The following is a 22,792-nucleotide window of genomic DNA, read 5'->3' on the forward strand; positions in this document are numbered from 1 at the left end:
TTTCCTTTATGTCTGTTAATATTTGCTTTATATATTTAGTTGTTACTATGATGGGTGCATAAATATTTCCAAATGTTATATCTTCTTCTTGGATTGACTACTTTATGTAATGCCCTTCTTTGCCCTTATTACAGTCTTTGTCTTAATGTCTATTTTGTCTGATAGAAGTGTAGCTACCACTGCTTTCTTTTGGTTTCCATTTGTATGGAATATCTTTTTTCATGCCTTCACTTTCAGTCTCTATGTGTCCTTACATATCAAGTGAGTCTCTATAGATAACATATAGATGGGTCTTGGTTTGTGTTTTTCTTAAATCCATTCACCCAACCTATGCCTTTGATTGGAGAACTTAGACCATTTATATTTAAAGTAATCATTGATAGGTATGTACATGCTGCCATTAAAAAAAAATTTTTTTCTAGCTGTTTTATAGTTCCTTGTTCCTTCCTTTTCTTGCTCTCTTCCTTTGAGATATGGTTTTCTGTAGTGCTGTACTTAGATTCCTTTCTCTTTATCTTCTGTGTAATTAAAAAGCCTAAAAGTTACCATGAGTCTTGTATATAACAATTCATATTTATTACAGGTTACTTTAAGTTGATAACTTAGGTTTGAATGCATTAGAAGGCACTACATTTTTCTTATTTATTTATTTATTTATTAAATTGATTTATTTATTGTCAGAAAAACAGTATTTATTATTTTTTTCACCACACCCAGTGCTCCATGCAATCCGTGCCCTCTATAATACCCACCTCCTGGTACCCCAACCTCCCACCACCCCCCCGCCACTTCAAACCCCTCGGATTGTTTTTCAGAGTCCATAGTCTCTCATGATTCACCTCCCCTTCCAATTTAGCCCAACTCCCTTCTCCTCTCTAGTCACTACATTTTTCATTTTTATTCTCCCCTTCCCATGTTTTATATTTTTTGTGTCACATTTTACATTTTTAAATCCTGCATATCTCTGATCTAATTATTGTAGTTTGAGCTAGTTTTTACTTCTTTTGTCTTTAAACTCCCATACTAGCTTTGTAAATGATTAACTACGTTTATAACATTAGATTGTTCTTGAAGTTTTACTATGTGTTTATCAGTGATATTTATACTGTCCTATATTTTTCTGTTAGTAATTAGCACTTTCATTTTAGCTTAAAGAAGTACTCTTTTTTTTTTTTTTTTTTAAAGATTTTACTTATTTATTTGACAGACAGAGGTCACAAGTAGGCAGAGACACAGGCAGAGAGAGAGGAGGAAGCAGGCTCCCTGCTGAACAGAGAGCTCGATATGGGGCTCATTACAAAGCTCGATCCCAGGACCCTGAGATCACGAAGGCAGAGTTGAAGGCAGAGGCTCAACCCACTGAGCCACCCAGGCACCCCTTAAAGGTACTCTTAAGATTTCTTGTAGGGCTGAATTAGTGTGATAAATTCCCTTAGCTTTTGTTTGTCTGAAAAATGCTTTATCTCTCTTTCAATTCTGAATGACAGCTTTGGCCAGGCAGAGTATTTTTGGCTGGCAGAATGTTTCTTTCAGCAGTTTGAATATATCCTGCCATTCCTCTGGCCTGCAGAGTTTCTGCTGAAAATCTGGATTGTCTTATGGGGGATTTCCTTATACATAATAAGTTGTTTTTCTCTTGCTACCTTTAAGATTCTCTTCTTATCTTTAACTTGACATTATTATTATGTGACTTGTTGTGGGTCTCTTCAATGTGGGTCTATATGTAACTCTTTGGGCTTTCTGGATCCGGAAGGCTATTTCCCTCCCTAGGATAGGGAAGTTTTCAGTAATTATTCTTCAAATAAATTTCCTACCTTTATTTCTCTCTCTCTCTTGCCCTTGTAAGAGCCCTTTCATGTGGAATTTGGTCTGCTTGATGTTGTCCTAGAAGCCCCATGAGCTATTTTCATTTTTTTTTCTTTTTTTTTTTACTTTATGCAGCCCTGATTGTGTGAATGCCAGTGCCTGTCTTTGAGTTTACTGATTCTCTCTTCCATTTCATCTAGTCTGCATTTAAACCTCTCCAGTTGTATTTTTCAGTTCAGTAAACTTTAGTATTTTAAGCTCTGTAACTTCTATTTTGTAATTACCTATATTTCCCATTTGTTGAAATTCTCACTGGGTTCATCCATCATTCTCCCCAGTACAGTGAGCATCATTATGACCATTATTTCTAACTCTTTATGAGGTAAGTCACAGATCTCCATTTCTTCAGGGACTTTTTCTGAGGTTTTGTTTTGTTCTTTTGTTTGTAACATAGTCCTCTGTTTCTTCATTTTTCTTGACTCTGTTCATTTCTATGCATTACATAAAACAGCCACCTCTCCCAGTCTTAAGAGCGGCCTTACGTAGGAGATGAATCTTATTGTTCAAACTTGCTCTAACTCTTGGTTGTCCCTCAAACCTCTGTGACTGTCAAACTAGCATAATTTATTTTTAGTGGCTTCCAGTAGTTGAGAGGGTGCCATGACCTGTCAGTGTCCCAAAAAGGAGGCTCTCAGTCAACACCTAGATTCAGACTGACTGAAGCCAGATCCTCAGGCAGCAACTTTTAAAGTATGAAAATATGCACAATTCTGTGGGACTGCAAGCGTAAGTCCCACTGGCCACCATAGCTAGGCCATCTAGAGGTGTCCCCTGGGTGGCTACTGCAAAAAATCAGGGCGCCAAAGGAGTGTACAAGCAGTTCAGATAAGCTCATAGAGGGCTTTCACAGAACAATGGCATCAGCCACAGAGGTCAGGGAGCCAGACTTCAGTCGGCACAGGAACTTATCTGGAAGATACTGTGAGCTGAGGTAAGGCTGAGGGAGAGCACGAAGATGGTGATCACTGGCCTCCACCCCTGAGAACCCCTTAGTAGGCTGCTAGATGTATGCCAGACTGGATGCCAGCTCCTCAGGCCAAAACTATAGGATAAGCAACTAGGTCTCTTTCAGAGGAAGACTGGGGATATGTTTTAGTATATTTGTACAGTGCCCTGGGGGTAGTAGCTGACCAAAACTGATCTCTCCAGTTGCTGCAATCTCTGTGGAACCCAGAAAGGCAAGCTCTGCTGGCCACCACAGCCAGGTAATCGAGGAGGCACCCCAAGGCATCAGCCATAAAATCTGGGGCACTAGACAATGTAAGTGTTCCTCTTTGGAAGATACTGGTGCTCTGGAGCATGCCATAGGGTGAGCACAAAGATAGTACCCACCCTCCAATGTTTCTGGAAAGGATTATAGTCAACCCTTAGATATGATTTAATTGGAAGCCTATCCCTCAAGCCACAGCTATGAAGATAAACTAATACGCCTCTTTCACAGAAAGACAGGGCCCCTTGGACTGTTGCCTCTTGTTGTATCCTGGGGATAGTAACTGGTTATCAGTTATAATCCTGTTGGATCCACAAGTAAAGCCCTACAGGCTCCCAGAGTCTGTGATCTAGAGCTGCCCATTAGGCAGCAGCCAGAAAATTCAGGGTGCCCCCACAGAGCTACAGGCTCTTTTTTGGGAGACACCACTGAGCTAATACAAGGCAGAGTGAGGGTACAGAAGTGATGTCCACTGGCCTCTGTCCTAAGAATATTTCAGTGACCCCTACATGTAAGTTAACTTAGATGCTTACTCCTCAGGATGATGCTTGAAGATAAGCAAATAAACCTCTTCTGCAGAAATTCTGGTGCTTTTCAACTAGCTGCCTCTGCCCTGGGCCCTGGCATGGTTGGATCTTAGTGTGCACGCCCTTCAAGGGCCTTTTCTCATTCACTATAGCTTTGTGGGTCTCCTAGATGTGGGCCCCATTGGCTTTCAAAGCTAGATGTTTTGGGGATCATCTCTTAGGGGCAGGATATTGGTTGGGATGTCCAATGTGGACTTCAAAGCCTTCACTCCTTGGGGAGATGCTCCAGGTTTTGAGTTCCCTCCTCATTGTAGGTCACCATGCCAGGGACTGGGTTTATAGTGAAATTGTGTCTCAGCCTCACCTACCTGCTTTGATAGAGGTTTTTGTTTGTTTGCCTGGTGTATGAGTCACTCAGCTAGTTTTGGGTGTTTTAATTTATTTTTTCAGAGGAAACTGTCCCTATGTAGCTGTAGATGCAGTGTATCTGTAGAAGGAGGTGAATCTGGAATCTTCCTCCATCGCCATCTTGCATCAGGATCTGTGACTGCCTTCTTTGTTTTAGCATAATGCTTCTAAGGTTTATCCATGTTGTAATTTTTATTTATTTAATTTTTATGGAACCCAGTGTAAGTTATATAAATATTCATTACTAAAAGCCAGACATGACTTTAAATGACACTTCTTTGCAATGGGCTGTCTTTCCTGTGTACATGTAACTCTGAGCAACATAGGCCCCACTGAGCAGTGTTGTGTAAGGAGACTGCCTTCCTGGGAAGGTACTCAGAGCAGAATAGAACCACAGATTCCGGTAGGCTCCCTGGGCTCATGCCACCTCACGAACAACAGCTGCAGAGATTCTTTCAGGACTTTATGAAGATACAAGAGGATTAGATGAGAATGACTAAACAGCATGAAATAAGAACTATGTGCAGTTTACTATATAGTAAACTTTATAGTAAACATGTACCGTATGTTTATATAATAGGCTATAAATGATATACAGAGGGCTCTGGTAAGAGTTTCCTATTCCTCCTTGCTAGTTACTGGTGAAATCTTATCAAGTGTGGCTGAGAATATAGTCTCTTCTCTGGACAAGTCAGGGTTGTGATGATCCTCTTAGTTTCCCACACTGTTCCCTTAAGCTAGGAATCTGCACGTGGGAGTGTGGCTTTCTCCTAGCAGGGCCCTGGATTCCATGGAGGAAGCCTTTACCCAGTAGTTTGGATGGGGAGGAATCAGATCACTTGGGAAAAAAAAAAGTAGGTTTAAGATAAGATATCCTTTCAACATTATTATCTTTCGCTGACACAAGGAAAAGATACATATATATGTAAACTTAACATTTTATTTGTACTTAAAGCATATACTGGGTTCAGATAAGCATGTGAAATTACTGATATTCAACTATTTGACATTCAAAACAGAGCTTTTTACAGGTTATTCGTTTGAATCTAGGTCTTCTGATGAACATTCCAAACTACTTTTCTTGTATCAGCTACACTCAAATGTATCCTCTACAGTTTGTGTTTTACCAGAGTTGATCTAAACTTAAATGCGTTTGTTCTGGAATCTGAATATGGAATATATTTCTAGTTTTGTTTTGTTTTTTTTTTTCTCTTTTCTCCAATCCCTTATAGCCTGTCTTCAGCTGTTGCCCATAATTTGCTAACAGCCTTTTCTCTACAGACTGACTTGTTAAATCCTTGCAAGCCCCCAGGTATTTTTTGAAGCAAATACCTAAGACCAGTTTCAGGCAAAATCTTGAAGTTGATCAAAGTAATTTTCAGTACATTTCCTCCCAGTTACCCTCCTCACCTTTCATTGCCTCCACTGGTCAGACCCACCTCAGATGGATTGGCTAAGACCCACCTTCTAAGGGTAGGTTATGATCCTCATACAGGTCTATTGCCTTCCTCTGCTCTGTCCCACAGCCCTGAGGTATCTTTACCGTAAATTTGTCTGCAATCTCACTACTGCCACCTTGGTCCGATTCACCATTGAGTCCCACTCGGACTTCTGCAACAGCTTTCTACCTATTTCCAGGAATCCTCTGTGACTCAATCCCATGTTTTCTTCACAAAGTAGTCACAGTGGGTGTTTCTGAGGTACAAATCTGATCATGTCCCTCTCCTTTTGAAGTTTTTCATTGGCTTCCCATTCTCTTAGAATAGAGACCAAACTTGTCAACAGTACCCTTGAGGTCCTCTGGGGCCTGGCCTTGCCTACCCTTCCATGTCTTTGTGCCTCACCCTGTTCTCTGTGTTCTAAGAATTTTGTCCTCTTTCAGCAATTTATGGACTCTGTGATCTTCTCTGCTTCCAAATCTTCTGTTCCTTCTTCCTGGGATATCACCAACTTTGTCACTCAGCGGTACCTAGGGAGCCCTTCTCTGACCCCGTGGCCTAAAATCCCAGAGCACTCAGTAGGACCTCTTTTTAAATGTTCTTCAGATTTATAGTTCCTGGTCCAACATCTGAGACCCCCAATAGACTATAAGCTCCATTGGGGGAGGAACTGTGTTTCTTGTGATCCTTGCTGTATCCCCAACACAGTCTCTGGCAGTCACGGATGTTAACAAATATTTGTTGGATCAATGAATATATGTGGCACCCTTCTCAGGGTATTTACCTCTAAATGAAAACACTGAGTAAAACAAAACCTTAACTTCAAAGCATCCCAGTAGGTCAGTTGCTAAGGTACATAAGGGCGGAGGAGCCTTTTCGAGTGCTTACTAGCTTACATCATGTTGGGGAACTAAGAGCCTATAAGCTACCAAGAATATATTTTGAACTCCTCTCTTCCCAGTCCATATTCCATTATATTTATTAGAGTTGTCTCAAGGGTCCTGGGTTCATTCTCGTGAGAAAGTTATGGGGATCCCACAGTTTAATCTACCTTTGTTTTTGCCACCTATAAGGCAAATCGACAATAAAATAACGAGGCAAAAACATTGCTGCGGGGGAAGCTCTGCCACTGATTATAGCTGCAGAGAGAATCCAATAGGTTTGGTTTTTTGTTTGTTTGTTTTGGGGTTTTTTGTTTGTTTGTTTGTTTTTTGTTTTTGTTTTGGCATCTCTTGACTTTTCGAGAGTGTGGGAACCTCCATCTTTTTGTTCAAAGGGGGCCTTAGGACCAGAGCTGCAGAGACTCTGGCGACAACATTAGGTCTGGACCTTGGGTTTCTTGTTCTGCAGGCTCACCTGCTTCTTGCCCGCACATAGAAATGTAGCTGCACACCTGTACCACCGCCCTCCCGTCCTCACACCCCCAGGAAAGGTCAGGCAAAGTTTCGGGTGTCTCAAACAAGATTGAAAAATATTCATAGCCAGTCTCCAGAAAAGTGGCCGTTTCTTTCGAATAGTCTCTCCCGTTTCAGTTCCTCTCCCGTTTCAGTTCCTTCCCGTTTCAGAAGATGAATCACCCATCTTCCCTTTTAAATCCTGGTATTACTGACAGTAATACCCTTATACCTTTCTGTCTTCTCACCCAGTACCTTCTGTCCTCTCCGGCCAACTACTTCCCAGGCCCCTGACGGCACAACATACCGGGAAGAATAACAAAGCGTTTGTCACCCTTCAGTGTCCTCAACATTCCTTCTGCCACACTAGCCTTGTGCTTTGACACTAGGTGAGGCTGTGCCTTTAAATGAGAAACACACGCGAAGTATAGCCTGCTGTTTGAGATGATGGCTGAAACAAGGTTGCTTTGGTACACTGAAGACATTTTCCACTTCATTTTCCATTTTAGGTCTCATCAGTAACTTCCTGTATCTTCTTTTAAACAGACGTCTTTGGCCAGAGAGGAGAAGCTGGTAATTTAAAACTAGCCAGATATCTGGTGATATTTCAAAGGCATAATGGAGAGCTGTGACACGTTGCTGTGGTGTTGGGCTCAGTTTATGTCTTCCATCTTCCTCAGGCAGACAGAAGAATTAGTCTGGTTTATGATGAGTTTTGTGTATGTTTATTGGAAAATGTTCTGCTTCAGAGAGACCTTTCACCCCAGCCAAATGTACACTTCAGGGAAGATACTCCACATAGACCTGCGTATGCTTGTGATGTGGCAGATTTCAGACACGGCGGTTTCGTTTGTTCCCAGATGCCAGGCTGCAGACAACATCGAGTATGTTGGCTTCGGTCAACCCTGGGCTATTCATCACTTCCTCTTGATGATATGCCCAGCCCTCTCGTGGGTTTAGAAAAATCAAAGTGACGAAAGCATCAGGGCAAATGATCTGAAATACACCCACAGAAGCCCAGCTCTGATTGGAGCAGTGGTTTAGGTTTAGGACAGGTTCCTCCCAAGCCATGATGTTCAGAGTTTTGTGCGTGGAAGACACATCCGAGGCTGCTTGCTGCAGACTGAACGAGACCAGACAGTTATTTCATGCAGGAACCACAAAAACATTCCCACCTTTTAAATATAAGAAGCCAACCTATTGTAACCTCCTCGGCAAACGCTCGTTGTATTTATCCATTCCCTTTTATACTTGATCTTAGCCAAAAGACTGAGAAGCAATTATCCATTCCCTTTTGATGCTTGACATTTAACCTGAATGGTCACCCCCCACCCCCAGCCCCCCGTGTTAGGTTTGACAAAATAGGAAGTAGAAAGCATCATTTGGTTTTAAATCTTTTCCCTAGTAGATATTTTAGATGGAAAAAACAGTTAAACCCTACTTTTTTAGGACATATAAGCAGGTCATGTGGTGCATTTAGGGAACCCCCCTCTCTTCTTTACCCTGTCAGCATCCGTGCTGTAGAACAATGCCTCTGGAGATCCATTAACCTAGCCATTAGATGGCTAAACCCCATGGTTTATGAATGGTAAGCGGGACCAAGGAGGAGAAAAACAAAACACGATGGTGAGCAAGAATGTGTGCATGGTTGGGGGACGCGCCAAATGGGAGAGAACGGGGCAGCCTGGCCAGGGGAGTCCTGGCCGCCCTATAGGTGTGGCCAGAGTATCCACCCCAGGACGGTTGTGTCTGCTGGGGCCCCTAATTATTTGGCAGTCAGAAAGTGCCTGGTGAAAGGCTTAAAGGGGAGATTCAATGCAGTTTCCTTTTATCTGCTTCTCCAATTGATGTCTGCACAGAGCAAGCAGGGCTCCTCAAACACGCCAGCCTGTTTCAGATACACAAGATTAAGTAGCTAGTGACATTCAAGACCAATCGGCCCACCCAGGAGGACTGAAGCCAGCGGAAAAGCTGTCAGATTTCTCCTTTTCTCCATTAATCTTGAAGCTTTTCAGTGGTGCCAGGTCGCATCTCCATCAGACAAGCTGGGAAGAGTGTCCAGCAACTTTCCACACTCCCCACCCCCGCACCCTGAAGAGTAACCCCTTCACTGCTGAATCGGTCTCTTAGGACTTAGGGCTTTCTCTTCTGGTCAGAAAGAGATCCTCACCAGCCCTGTGGCCCTACATCACGGGGGAAGCTGAAAGCGAAGCTGGACTGCTCCTTCCGGGGGCACAGTGGCTCCCCTCCCTAGAGAAGGGGCACACAGGTGTCAGAAAGCAGCTGCCTTGGAGGAGACAGCTTGAGGGGTAACTGTGGGAGGGCCTAGGAAAGGGGTGTCCCCTCAGTAGTCCACGCTTGAAGGTGGACAGGGGCAGCCACGAGGAAAAGAGCACAGAGAAGAACAGGAGGAAAGAAGAAAGATGGTGCAAATAAGGGAAATGGGGTCTGGATTTGTAACGTTACCCCCCACCCCAACACCTCACTGTCTGCCAATCCCTTTGGACACAGGTGACAATCTGGTTAAGAAGTCACCAGTAGCAAGCAAAGGGATCTGTCTCCTATCTGCCAGCTGGGCCAGAAGCTCCTGCTAAGTCAGAGTTTCCACAAACTGCTGGCTGGTGAGGGCTGGGAGCTTATGCAGTGGCCCCAGGAGGGGCTCTGTATGCACAGTGGGGTGTGTGATGCCTCTGGCCTCCAGGGACCCAGCATGGCCTTGGAGGACAGGCTGCAGAGAACCGCTGGCTGGAGGGGGTCCGGATCTCTTCCTCCTTTCTGTTGACCTCCGAGAGCTCTTTCTGTGACCTTCTCACCATCAGCCCCAGTCCGCCCCAACAGTAGGTGTCTGAGAAAGCTGTGGGCCCGGTCCCTTCAGCTGGGGGTGATTTATGCCAGCAGGTAGAGCCCCAAAAAACCAAACTCTGCCCTCCACTAAAATCTCTCACAGCTCATATAGTTTTAACACACACACAATCTTGGTCACAGAAACCCCATTCTTGAGCAGCATAGATCACTCTCTGGACGGCTTATCCTGTTCCCATTAGTAGGTGTGTGCTTCCCACAGCTCCTACCCCACCCCAGATGGCTGCTGGCAACAAGGGCTCAGCCTCCTTCCCATGTGCAGGGATTATAAAATAGACCTCTGGATGACTTGCTTCAGGGCAACTTTCCGCACAGTCCCTGGACACATTTAAATAACTTTTATGACATCAAAGAAGTCACTCTCCGCATAGGGCCTGGCGAACCAGGCCATCACCCAAAGTTAATAGCATCTCTTAATTAGATTAAAATGTTAATGAGCATAAAGCTGTGCTAACTTAGACTTGTCTTATCAGTCTCACCTAAACCGGGGAGAACAGATGTGCCATTGTTGTGTATATTAATATCTCTTCTCAAAGCAATATTAACCTCCAAGGAAACAAGTGATAGGTGTAATTACATCTAGGCCTAATAGCGTATATATTGAACATTACGTCTGTCAGTATCCCGCAAATACATTCACCCTAACGGACCACAAGTAAATACTTTGATAAAGAAACACCCACCGATAAAAGCAGTGCCCAGCACAGGACCATGCGTGATACTAAATAATTTTTAAATTTATTATGTGCATGTTGTAGCTGATGGATTTGTTATACAAAGCACTTAGGTATTTGTATGGAATGTAAATTTCTAGCATCAGCATGATCCAACCTCTACTATTACACTTGAGGAAAAGATAAGGACTCCCACGAAGGGAACTTAAGCCGCCAAAGGCAGGTGTTTTGTCTAGGAATGTAACAAACAGAGGCTTTGTGTGATCAGTCTCTCCAAGAAGGGCCAGCACTCAAGATCGTAATCATCCTGCACGGCCCAGGCGCGGCCTGGGTGGCTGGGCCAGCAGCTCCTGCTTCTCACCGTTCCTCCTTAGCACCTGCTGAACTCAGAGGAAGCAGGAGGTGCTGAATAGGGCACTGGTGAATGAACTGAGAGCCCAGGAAGGTAGCCAGCTTTCAGCCACAAATGGCCTGTGCAATAGAGCGTTTGAGCAATCCCCAGAGCTTTCTGCCTCCTTTAAATGTGTCAGCACATTTTGCACTCCTGCAGAAGTTCAGAATCGGGTGAGCACCATGGGGAGACGAAGGACCTGAAATCCGCCCTGTGTCGAGCTCCTGGCACAGGGCCCCCCCGTGCCTTGTGCTGAGAATTGCTTCCTCACTGTGGAGAGAAAAGAACTCACTTGGCTGTTCTCATCCACAGTCTCCTTCTTTGTCTGGGCCCACCTGGAGAGGCTGAGGGCTTGAGGAGGGAGATGGAGCACTCCTTTGAGAAGTTTTTGGTGTGTGAGCCTCCAAGGCACGGTACCACTCACACGCCACCACCACTGGCTCTGTGGACATGACCAGGCCCTTCAGAAACTGGAAACGCAAAACTCTTGGCCTTGGAATTTTGCTATCATAGACTAGGTTTAAAAAAAAAAAAAAAAAAATTCTACTGAGGCTAACGATGTCTAGGTAAAAATAAACTGTATTTTCATTTCATCAAAGGAAGACTTTCTTAACTTTTTTTTTAATTGTAATCTTTTTTTTTTTTTTTTTTTTAAGTAAACTCTACACTGCATGTGGGGCTTGAACTCACAACCCCAAGACCAACAGCAACATGCTCCACCAGTTAAGCCAGCCAGGCACCCTAGCCAGATTTTCTTCTGACAGATGGAAGCAATCCTCAGTGCTGGACTCCAGCACTGACTCCTTTTCTTTTCTGTCTCCTCTTCTAGAGCAAAACCATAAGTAAGCACGAGCCGTGCAGTCAGACTACCGAAGACGTTCTTGATCTTTGATAGGTCAGTACAGAATTTGTATGTTGTCTGGATCCCTGTGGATTTAAGATCAGTGAATCAGTGTTTTAGATTTCTCAGTGAATTCCCAATAAATTTATAATTTAACTATATAACGGAAGACAAAAAAGTGATTGAGGTTTGGAAATGAAGTGGTGGGGAAAACCCAGCAGCACTTGCTTAACACTTTCTGTGACTGAGAGGAGCCTGGACCTTTCTGGGAATTTTCTCTATTCTCCATCCCCACTTTGTTCCATTTTTCTTTTCTTTTAATTGAGATATAATTGACATGTCACGTTAGTTGCAGGTATACAGCATAACAACTATATATATATATATATATATATATATATATATATATACATGTCCATTACATGTGTCCATATTAGGTAGTTTCTGTGTCTCGGCTATTGTAAATCATGCCTCAATAAACATGGAGGGTGCTTATATCTTTTCACGTTAGTGTTTTCCTTTTCTTCAGATAAATATCCAGAAGTGGAATTGCTGGATCATATGGTAGATCTATTTTTAATTTTTTTAGGAACCTCCACACTGTTTTCCAGAGTGGCAGTGCCAACTTGCTTTCCTGCCAACAGTCACAAAGGCTCCCTCTTCTCTACATTCTTGCCAACACTTGTTATTTCTTGTCTCTTTCTTTAAAACAGCCGTTCTAACAGGTATGAGGTGATAGCTCATTGTGGTTTTTGATTTGCATTTCCTTCATGATTAGTGATGTTGAGCATCTTTTCGTGTACCTGTTGTTCACGTGTAGGTCTTCAGAAAAACATCTATTCAGATCCTCTGATCATTTTTAAATCAGATTGGGGTTGGTTTTGTTGTTGTTTGTTTGCTTGTTTGTTTTGCTATTGAGTTGTAGGAGTTCTTTATTGATATCGACCTTTATCAGATCTGTGATTGGCAAATAGTCTCTCCCATTTGGTAGGTAGCCTTTTCATTGTGTTGATGGCTTTCTCCGCTGTGCAGAAGCTTTTTAGTTTGATGTTCCAGTTGTTTATTTTTGCTTTTGTTGCTTTTGCTTTTGGCAAAATTTTGGCAAAATTTTTCTCCAAGACTGATGCCAAGGAGCTTACTGCCCATGTTTTCTTCTGGAAGTTATATGGCATCATTTATTACATCCATTTGATCATTTTTGCAAAACATATAAGATAGCCGTCCAATTTCATTCTTTTGCATGCATCTTTCCAGTTTTACCAGCAACATTTATTGAAAAGACTGTCCTGTCTGGACTGTATTATCTTGGCTCCTTTGTTATAAACAAACATTTATACACAGGTCTGTTTCTGGGATCTCTATTCTGTTTTATTGGTCGTATGTGTCTGTTTTTATGCCAGTACTATAGTGTTTTGGTTACTACAGCTTTGTAATATAGTTTTAAATCAGGTAACGTGATGCTACTAACTTTTCCTTTCTCAAGATTGCCTTGGCTATTCAGGATCTTTTGTGGTTCCATAAATATTTTAGGATTGTTCTATTTCTACAAAAAAAAAAAAAGGGCATTGGAATTTTGATAGAGATTACATTGAATCTATAGATTGCTTTGGGTTGTAAGGAAATTTTAACAATACTGATTTGTCCAATCCCTGAATATGGAATATCTTTTTAATTATTTCTGTCTTCAACTTCTTTCATCAGGGTCTTACGGTTTTCAGTGTACAAGTCTTTTACCTCTTGGATTAAATTAATTCCTAGGTATTTTATTCTTTTTGAAGCAATGTAAATGGGATTGTTTTCTTTTTTTCCTGATCACTCTTCTATACTCCTTGTGTTTTATCTTACATGGGCAGAGACCCATGTGTTTCTGGCCAGAACCAGAATCACTTGGTTCCTTTACTGGCCCTTCTCAGTTTGTATGTTGTTCCAAGTGTCTGTTGCTACCCAGATTGCTTTCCACCTCCTCTGAGTCCTAGTCACAGAACAATCATTGTCAGAAAGAGCATCTAAGTTTTAATTACATTGAAATAATACTCAATAAATCTCCACTATGAGTTTAGTTTTTTGGCACTCAACTTCCCTGGGGGGTTTGTTGGAGTAGTATCATTTAAAATAAAATGTGTTGCCATTTAAAAACCATCCCTGCCTATAGCATCTTCCAGACCAGGCCTTGACCTCTATGATTTATCATAGACAAGCTGGGAGTTTCAACTGATAACTTATTGTGACAGGAACAGATTCGACAGGAAAAAAAACCAAAAACAAAAACCTAGAACCAGACTTGAGGCAAGGGCTCCCATGTCCGCTGCAAGAGCACTCAGCAAGTTAGAATTTTTTCTGTTCACGTGAAATATCACCTTCATAGCCCACACACCTATGTCCACGATAGTGGATCCTCAAATTAATGAAAGTGTGTCCAGGTATTGGTGAAGTACCTCAAATTTACCTTTCTGCCAAAAGTCAGGATGAGACAAGGGACATTTTGAGGGATAGTTTATTGCAATAGGAGGCTATTGTCAACATTTCAAAAATATGTTGGAAATTAAACACTTGCTCATGATAAGGCTGCCTGGGCTGTGACTCAATAAGAGTATATTTGTTTAGTTTACGAAAAGCTTTCAAAATAATTGACTTGATTGAGATCTGGAGAAGTTAATAGAAGGTGTTTTGAATGGCAACCAGGTTGAGAGTCCCAATCTGAAACCCAGGCTGACTTTGTGTCTGCAGACCCCTTCCTTATATTAAGCACTTAGATCACCAGGAACCTAGGTTCTTTGGATCACATCTCTCCCAGAGATCTGCCTTTACAGAATGAGGCTTTGAAAGAGCTTCAGATAAGCTGCTTGTGTGGGCAGGAGACAAACCAGAAAGGCCCCTCGTGGTCTCCTCACACACGTTTCTGTGTACTCCAAACTGCTCTGATACCTCGGCTTACCACCTCTGTCGCACACAGAATGACAACACCTGCCAGCTTCTGCGTAGCGGCCAAAAAAAAAGAGTTTATCTAGTTTCATGAGCTGATGGCTACGCTGCTTACTTGTAGATAGCAAGAATTCTCTAACCTGCTAGATTTTCCCTTAGATTTGAGCCTGCTGGCATCCGACACTAGGATTTGGGCTTAGATAACTACTGTTCTCTTTTGTCAGAGACTCCTGGTAGGATTTTTTTTTTTCCCATTTAAACTTGCTATTTGCCTTTTTTCTCCCCACTCCCCCCCCCCACACCCCGTGTTTAGAGTTTATAGTTACAGTTTTGGGTTTTATTTCACCTAAGCTCTTATCCTAAGCAGTCTTAAATCCTTTCAAGAAGTAGGTGAAATAGCTTGATATCATTTTGACCTCAGGCTCCAAAGTCACACCAAGATACTGATCTGTCTGTTCCAGTGCCGGAAGTGACCCTACCTTTGAGACTTCATGCTGCCTGTCACATTTATAGAATTAGTGTGTAGAAGGTACTCAGATAGAAATGGAGACCACTTCTCTTGCTTTAAAGCAGAAACATCTAACACAATGTGACCTTCTCTTGTGTGCACTGGCGGGCCTGCAGGACCTTCCACGGGGGGCCCATGCACAGGAGAGCATTGGGCTTGGTCACCGGAACTGCCACCAGAATGTAACAGACCTCACCTCCTTTGGCCATTCTGCTTCTTTGACTCACTTCCTGACCCAGACTTCTGTTCAGAAAGGAATCCCTTATTTCTGGTTGCTTCCCAACAGGCTGCTCTGCCTGCTTGACTGTTTTAAGGACGTGGTGCTTTGTGATTTGTTGCATCTCGGGGCATCTCTGAGGCCCTCCTTGTGACCACCCTGCTTGCAGCTGCCTGCTTCCTCTCCCCTCCAGCAGCTGTCTGGTGTCCTGCTGGCATCCTCGCTGTACACAGCCAGACAGGCAGTCTCCTTGCAGAGAGCAGCCATCCTTTCAGTGTGGTAGGCTGGCTGCATTCCAGGACATGGGACAGATACAAGAGAACAAGCTTGGGAACCAAATGTTGGCAGAGGGATGGAATCAACACAAAGCCCTTTGCTAGCAATCATTGAGGAAGGATGATAAGAGCATCTTCTCCCTCAGCTGATGAACTTTTACTTCTCAGTTGCTTTAAGTGCTCTGACCTCAGGGACCCTTTGCGTGGCCATGTCCTCGAAAGGCATGGCTTAGAAATTGCAGACTTAAAAATATTTCTACTAGCCCTATAAGCCTGGATATTCCAAAAATAGTGATTGTGTACCTAAGCAAAGGTGCTAAGGATACTGCACAGTTTGAGGCATGTGCTAAGCTCCAGAGTAAGGCATGGGGAAAGCAGAGAAGAACAGTGATGATGGTGTCTGGGTGGCTCAATCAGTTGGATGTCTGCCTTCGGCTCAGGTCATGGTCCCAGGGTCCTGGGATCGGGCCCCGTGTTGGGCTTCATGCTCAGTGGGGAGCCTGCTTCTGCCTGCCACTCCCCCTGCTTGTGCTTTCTCTCTCTCTCTCTCTCTCTACCAAATAAATAATAAATTCTTAAAAAATGGTGATGATGACAACCTCAACCTTCCTGGCCCATCTGTCAGGAGAAACTGGGAACCATGACATATCTTTCCTTTCAAAACTGGCACAAGGAAAGTTTTGGAGAGCATATTAGAAGCTATATCCCAGATCTGGGCTGGGACCCATGTGCCATGGCCAAAGCAGGAGCTCAAATCCTGTGATCCCAGAACATTCAGCAGATGGGAGATGGAGAGTGCCTTTCCATAGTGCTTGTTTGTAGAAGTCAGGAATGAGGAACGGAACAAGCAATGGTGAGACACATATCATTGACTATTTTGTGGGGGAGGGGGGCTATCTAGTATATGAATGCCCTCTCTGTGTTTGAGAAACTTCCTTCTTAAAGGCTGGAAAAGACCCTTTACTGGTCCTGCTTACAACTCGGGTTTGGGCATGTGACCGAGGGGGGTTCTGTTGGATGCTTCATCCCAGACTTTGAACAGAAAGCCAGAGGCACGAAGAAGCAGGAGAGGCTCCATTTGGTGGTGGTGGTAACAGTAGCACCAACATGCAACTTTCTGTGTACCGTGGGGGAGGAGGTCCTCACTGAACAGGGTCTAAGCTCCTATGGGCTCTCTGAGTCCAGTGTTCTTGAAGGGTTCGTGGGCTACTTTGTATGCCTTGAAAACCGTTCCTTTTCTGCTGAAGTCAGCCATTGTTTCTGTTGCTTACAAAGTGAGGCTTCCAGTGACGTGACACCAGAGCCCTCCCCCGCCCCTCCCCACCACGCCAGGTATCCAGTAGTTTGATCAAGTTCAGATTTACAGAATCAGCCCTGAGGGCTAGTGGCTGCAACCTGGTCTGTTTATAGAGGTCTCCTTCTATAGGTGAAGCGAAAGAGTGGCAGAAGAGCAGGACACATGGTCTAGGCAGGGAAAAGAGGAAGCAAGGGGCAGCTCTTTTCAGCGTTCAGCCCGGGGAGAGCTTGAGAAGCTTTGGGGGAGTGGACAACGGAGTGGGTGCAGGGGAGCAGTCAGGTTCATGACTATCAGATTCAGGAGGTTGGGTGTGAGGAACTTCCCCTCAGGAGGCCTGGACTGGTTGAGTGGGTCAACCCTGGGTTAATAAAGAAAAGGAGACCACTTTTCTAGATGAGGAAAGCAATGTGTTGAAATCGCTCACACTGGGCATCCTAGTGGAGAAAAGCAACATTCTATAAAAGGACATATTCTTCTTCCCCACACTTTGGGGGCTCAAATAGGTAACTGGAGTCCAGGACATTAAAACAGAAGTCTTGCAACCCCTCCCACCCACCCCCACCCACCTTGAGAGAATCCGCCCAATTTCCCTTCATTCCATAGCTGCTGTGCACACACACCTCGGAACCTAAATGATCTAGTAGCACCAGATGGTTCTGGAGGAGGCAAATTCTTCAGACATTTCTCCAAAGGTGTATACCAGTTGGGGTTAAAAGTCAGAAAAACGCTCTGGAACAGCAGGGGGCAAAGGAGGCAGTGTTTTATTTGAACGGGAACCTGGCTCAAATTATGCCAAAACCTGCAGGCTGGGCTATGTTTCGAAGTTTGGTTTCAGAGTGGGGGTAGACATTTGGTTATCCAATAGTTCGAATCAATACTGGAGCAAATTATTCAGCCTTCCAGTATTTAGAACAGTGGCCCAGGCATTAGGGAGAACATGGCGGGGCCTCACACGGCTTTTCATTCATGACTTCATCCATTCATCTAATCATTAAACAAATTTAAGTATTTTATGTGGTAGGCACTGGGTCTGGGTCTTCGCCACTCTGCTAACTGTTGTAACTAACACAATAACCCTGAGATAGGTACAGTAGCTATCCCCATTTTACAGATAGGGAAACTGGAGCAACTTATCCAAATGGGTGTCAGGAGGCTGGTGTTGGTGTTATCTATGCCTGTTGATGAGGAATCTTTCCCTCACCCGGGGGAGTATGACTGATGGAAAAGACAGACCGTCCTACACACTTCCTTGGCAGTCAGTCAGTTTTAGGTTGGTTTTTTGTGTTCTAAAAAAGTCACAGAAAGTTTGCAGGCACTCCTGAACAAGCAGCCTGGCAAGTGAAAGTGATGGGGAGCTATTGGAGTTCATTGATGGATTAATCTTTGCCAAACAGTCGCAATATACCAGCTCATAAGGTTTTGTCCACCTAACTTCCAGTCTGAACACCTTGCCCCTTCTCTAAATGGATGAAAACATGTAAATGGAGTCCTCCTGGCGTTCTTCTTACTGCAATTAATGATTTTATGAAACAGCACATGTATATGAGCGTTTTCTTATCAGATGAAGACGTCCAAAAATACTTTGCCTTCATATAAGAGTTATATAAATATGTGCTGGCAGGATTTTTTTTTTTTTTCTAAACCATTATCCTGAAGGATTTGAGTTGTCCGTCTCTAGCCTGCTTGCTCGTGGACAATGCTGACCTCTGGGCTCCTTTGGCTGTTTATATTTATGAAATTATTTTGTGCAGTAGCTTTCATTATAGTTTGGCTGTATCGCCCCCAGAGATAGGAAGTGGTGCTGTTACAGGAACTGGTCTAAGTTTTGGCCCTAAGAGCAGCAGAATCCACTCCTGTTTTTTCCCTATACTTCTCCCTGTAAGAGAGAAGGGAATGGAGAACCCCCACATGGAACTCACAGCCTTGGAGATATTAGGATTTCCTCCCAGAGAAGTAGCTTCAGTGATTAAGTACTTTCGTCCTTTTCTTTTTTGTCTTTTTAAACTTCCTGTCATATTCCCTGCCACTTAACAGTCCCGGTCCATAGATTTGGGATGAGAAGCACATTAATAGTTTGAGATTATTGTCTGCTTTTCTTTTTTTGCTGCTCATTGGATTCATGAAGTTTTTCTTATTCTGCCTTTCCTCTCTCTGCTAGTTTGGAGTTTATCTATCTCTTTCCATTCTTACAATATTGTTTAGTTTGGTTTTTTTTTTTAAGTTTTTATTTGAATTCCAGTGTAGTTAACATGCAGGGTAATAGTAGTTTCAGGTGTACAATATAGTGATTGAACACTTTCAACACCTGGTGCTCATCGCAAGTACACTTCTTCATCCGCATCACCTGTTTCACCCATTCCCTCCCAACCTCCCCTCTGGTAACCATCAGTTTGTTTTCTATAGTTAAGAGTCTGTTTCTTGGTTTGCCTCCCTCTTTTCTTCCCTGTGCATATTTATTTTGTTAAATTCCACTTATGAGTGAAATCCTTTCTCTGACTTATTTTGCTTAGCATAATACTCTCTAGCTCCATCCATCTTGTTGCAAATTGCAAGATTTCATCTTTTTATGGCTGAGTAATATTCCAGTATGTGTGTATGTGTGTGTGTACACATACCATATCTTCTTTATTCATTCATCAGTTGATGGACATTTGGGTTATTTCCATAATTTGGCTATTGTAGATAATGCTGCTATAAACATTGGAGGGCATGTATCCCTTCAAGTTAATATTTTTGTATCTTTCAGGTAAATACCCAGAAGTGTAATTGCTGGGTCATAGGCTAGTTCTATTTTTAACTTTTTGAGGAAACTCCATACTGTTTTCCAGAGTGGCTGCTGCACCATATTGTTTAGTTTTTAAAATAAATACTTACCAAAGTCTAAAGTTAATATCATTACCCTCCTCCTGAAAATTAAATTAAACTCTGTTTACCAGACTTCATGTTGTTGTCCAACAGTCATGGCATCTTATTTTCAACCCACTAAAATTAGTTCCTATTATTGTTGCTTCTGTTTAACAGCCAGAACTTTTTCAGCTATACTTATGTTTATAAATTTATTTATTCATTATTACTATCTGCTTCTTTCTTCTTTGTTCAGTTTCCTTCTTAGAGAAAGACCTTCATTAATGGTTCTTTCAGAAAACTGTTCTTAAACTTTGCTTGCAAGTGTATTCATTTCTCTTCAGTCTTGATTGCTAAGTATAGAATTTCAGGATAGTTCTATTTCATCACCACTTTTAAGATATTACATTATCTCTTGGCCTCTGATGTTGCTGATAGGAAATCTGCCTTTATTTTAAGGAAAGTTTTTTGTGGCAGTCCACCTTTTCTCTTGTATTTTAAAGAGTCTTTGCTGTTGCATATATGTAGATGTGAACTTATTTATCCCACTCAAAATTGATGCTTCTTCAAACTGAGAATTATAGTTCTTGAATCATTCTGGAAAAATTTCAGACATATTCTTTTCCAGTATTCTATGTTCTCTGTCCTTTGGAAATTCTTAATACATGTATGTTGGGTCTTTCTAGTCTTCCTTATGTTTCTTTTAGCATCCTTTCATATTTTTACAATCTTTCTCTCTCAACTAGCTCACCAGTTTTCCAATTTGGCTAATCTGTTTAATCTTTTTCTGAAGTTTTTTGTTTGTTTGTTTGTTTGTTTGTTTGTCTGTTTCAAAGACCTTATTTTTCATTTGTAGAGGTTATATTTCTTTCTTTTTTATATCTTCCTATTCTTTGTGCATGTATCCCTCTCTGGGATTGTTCTTCCTTTTTTTTAGTCACCTTAATAACTTTAAACTCAGGTATTTTAGATTTTCTTCCAAATCTTCCATCATCTCAAGAAATTTTATACTAGTACTTTTGTTTGTTGTGTTAGCTTCTGCTGCCTGCCTCATGGTGAACTGTATCTTCGTATACTTTAATTTTTTTCATTGTGAGCACATCTTTAGCATTGATCTATGGGGTATGTGTAGAAATTCAACATATCTTCGTGGTATAAGTACTGTTCCAACAGGGGTATCACTTGCCTACGATTCCTTTTAACAATAATTTCTCAAGGAAGCTCTCCCCTACAGCCTTAGGCAAGTCTCTTGTTCCTTAGTAGTTAGTGGGTAGACCCCCTGCTCATTCTTTCATGGAGAAAGCAGTCTTTTCCAGGGTTGAAGGGTATCAGTTCTAGAATTCTGTCATTTGCAAGCCTCTGACCTCATGTATTTTCACTTGGGCATTAATACCTCCTTCCTTCCCGCACCTGTGTTTTAGGATCCCAGCCTTGGCCAACAACTCTGGCTCTAAGCTTCTTCTTCATTTCTGGCTGGGACTTTATTTTTCCCCTCTTGGTTCAACTATGTAGTTGATATCTTTTGTTATGTTTTCTGGCCTATTTATATGTTTATAGCTGGAGAAGGTCTATATTATCTCAATCCATATATTGTGGAAACTGGAAATTCTGTAATTGCATTTTTATGAGTCTTACTTCTTCCTCATACCTATTATTTAAACTGTCCCTGAAATCCCTAAATTTTCTGTGAAACATTTTTAGGTTGTTCAGAGGAGAGATTGATAAATCACTAGTATTTAGTGAGCGCTGTGTACTAGGCCCCAATCCAAACATTCTACAGTCGATGTAAAACAATTCTGCCAACTAATTAATACAATTATTATCCTGTTTTTCAGATAAAAACAGACATTGGGAGGACAAGCAACTTTTCTGAGGTCACACAGCTATTGAGTGATGGTAGCTGGGATTCAAACCCAGGTATGTCTGATGCCAGAACTTATTACTTAACCATGGGGCTCTGTTGCCTAATGACCTATTCCTGCCCTGTTACATGGGCCATGGCTTCTCTCCCTTCTCCCTCTCTGCCAACTCATCCTTATTTTTCCCCATGGTCCCCTGTGGTCATAACTTCATGATCTCCACAGCGGAGATTCTTCTCTGCTTGTTCCCTTTCCCTCATTGATAAAATTAGAGATGATCTTTAGCATTCTTTTCAACCCTGATACCCTGTTGTAGCTTATTACTCATCTAGTTGCTCACTTGAAACTTTTTCCGACTTATCTTTAGTGCAACTGGTCTTTTTTCTCTTTTTCTTCTTCTTGGATTATAAACTTATAAAGCACTGAGACAATAATGGGAAATATACTGGGGGCACTCCACATTCATGAGGATGTAATAATGGGCTCAGCAATACTGCAAGCCCGTTGGTGAGATGAATATGGACTGTACCTTCAGTCCTCTGCAGTGCATCTGCATCAGCCTCCAAAGCTCTAGGCAAAGTTGGGCTGAAGATGAAGATGAGAGTAGAAGAAACTTCAAAGAGCATGTGACATTTTCTTTTTTCCTTTTTACAGATTTTATTTATTTATTTGACAGAGATAACAAGTAGGCAGAGAGGCTGGCAGAGAGAGAGGAGGAAGCAGGCTCCCCAATGAGCAGAGAGCCCCATGCGGGGCTCGATCCCAGGACCTGGAGATCATGACCTGAGCAGAAGGCAGAGGCTTTAACCCACTTTAACCCCAGGCGCCCCAGCATGTGACATTTTCTAAGCACTTATACCCAGTAAGTTTTCAGGCTCAAGAGAAAACGTAGCTTAGAAAGTCTTGGGAAACTATTAATTTATGGGAAACATAATTTGGAAGTTATACTTTTATGTATTAATAATCATGCCACCTTTCAACTAGACACTAAACTTTTTTCCAACTGCATTCTAATTTAGCCATTCATATGGATGTTTGGGGGAAATAAATGGAGCATATATAAATTCAATTTGAAATTAGTGTGTGTAGAAAATAAAAATCTCTGTGTGTAGCAGCCTAAAATGATAAAAACATGTAACAAATAAAATACTACAAAAATATTACTATGGCACTGGAAAAACAAACACTACTCATTGTTTTCAATGCCGTAAGTATTGTCCTCTTCCAAGAAACCTCTTCTTTTCTCTGGGTAATGGAC

The 22,792-nt window shown here is 42.3% G+C and overlaps 1 long non-coding RNA gene across 1 annotated transcript in view; it reads left to right on the forward strand.

Moving 5' to 3' along the window:
• The window catches only part of LOC116586896, a 68,259-nt gene extending 46,701 nt beyond the window's left edge, over positions 1 to 21,558 (forward strand). Inside the window, exon 7 of the long non-coding RNA XR_004284198.1 lies at positions 21,511 to 21,558. This is a non-coding gene — a long non-coding RNA (uncharacterized LOC116586896). The remainder of the gene's footprint in view (positions 1 to 21,510) is intronic.
• Positions 21,559 to 22,792: the final 1,234 nt, after the last annotated feature.

Source organism: Mustela erminea, chromosome 3, assembly GCF_009829155.1.
Source record: "Mustela erminea isolate mMusErm1 chromosome 3, mMusErm1.Pri, whole genome shotgun sequence".
NCBI classification, from domain to species: domain Eukaryota; kingdom Metazoa; phylum Chordata; class Mammalia; order Carnivora; family Mustelidae; genus Mustela; species Mustela erminea.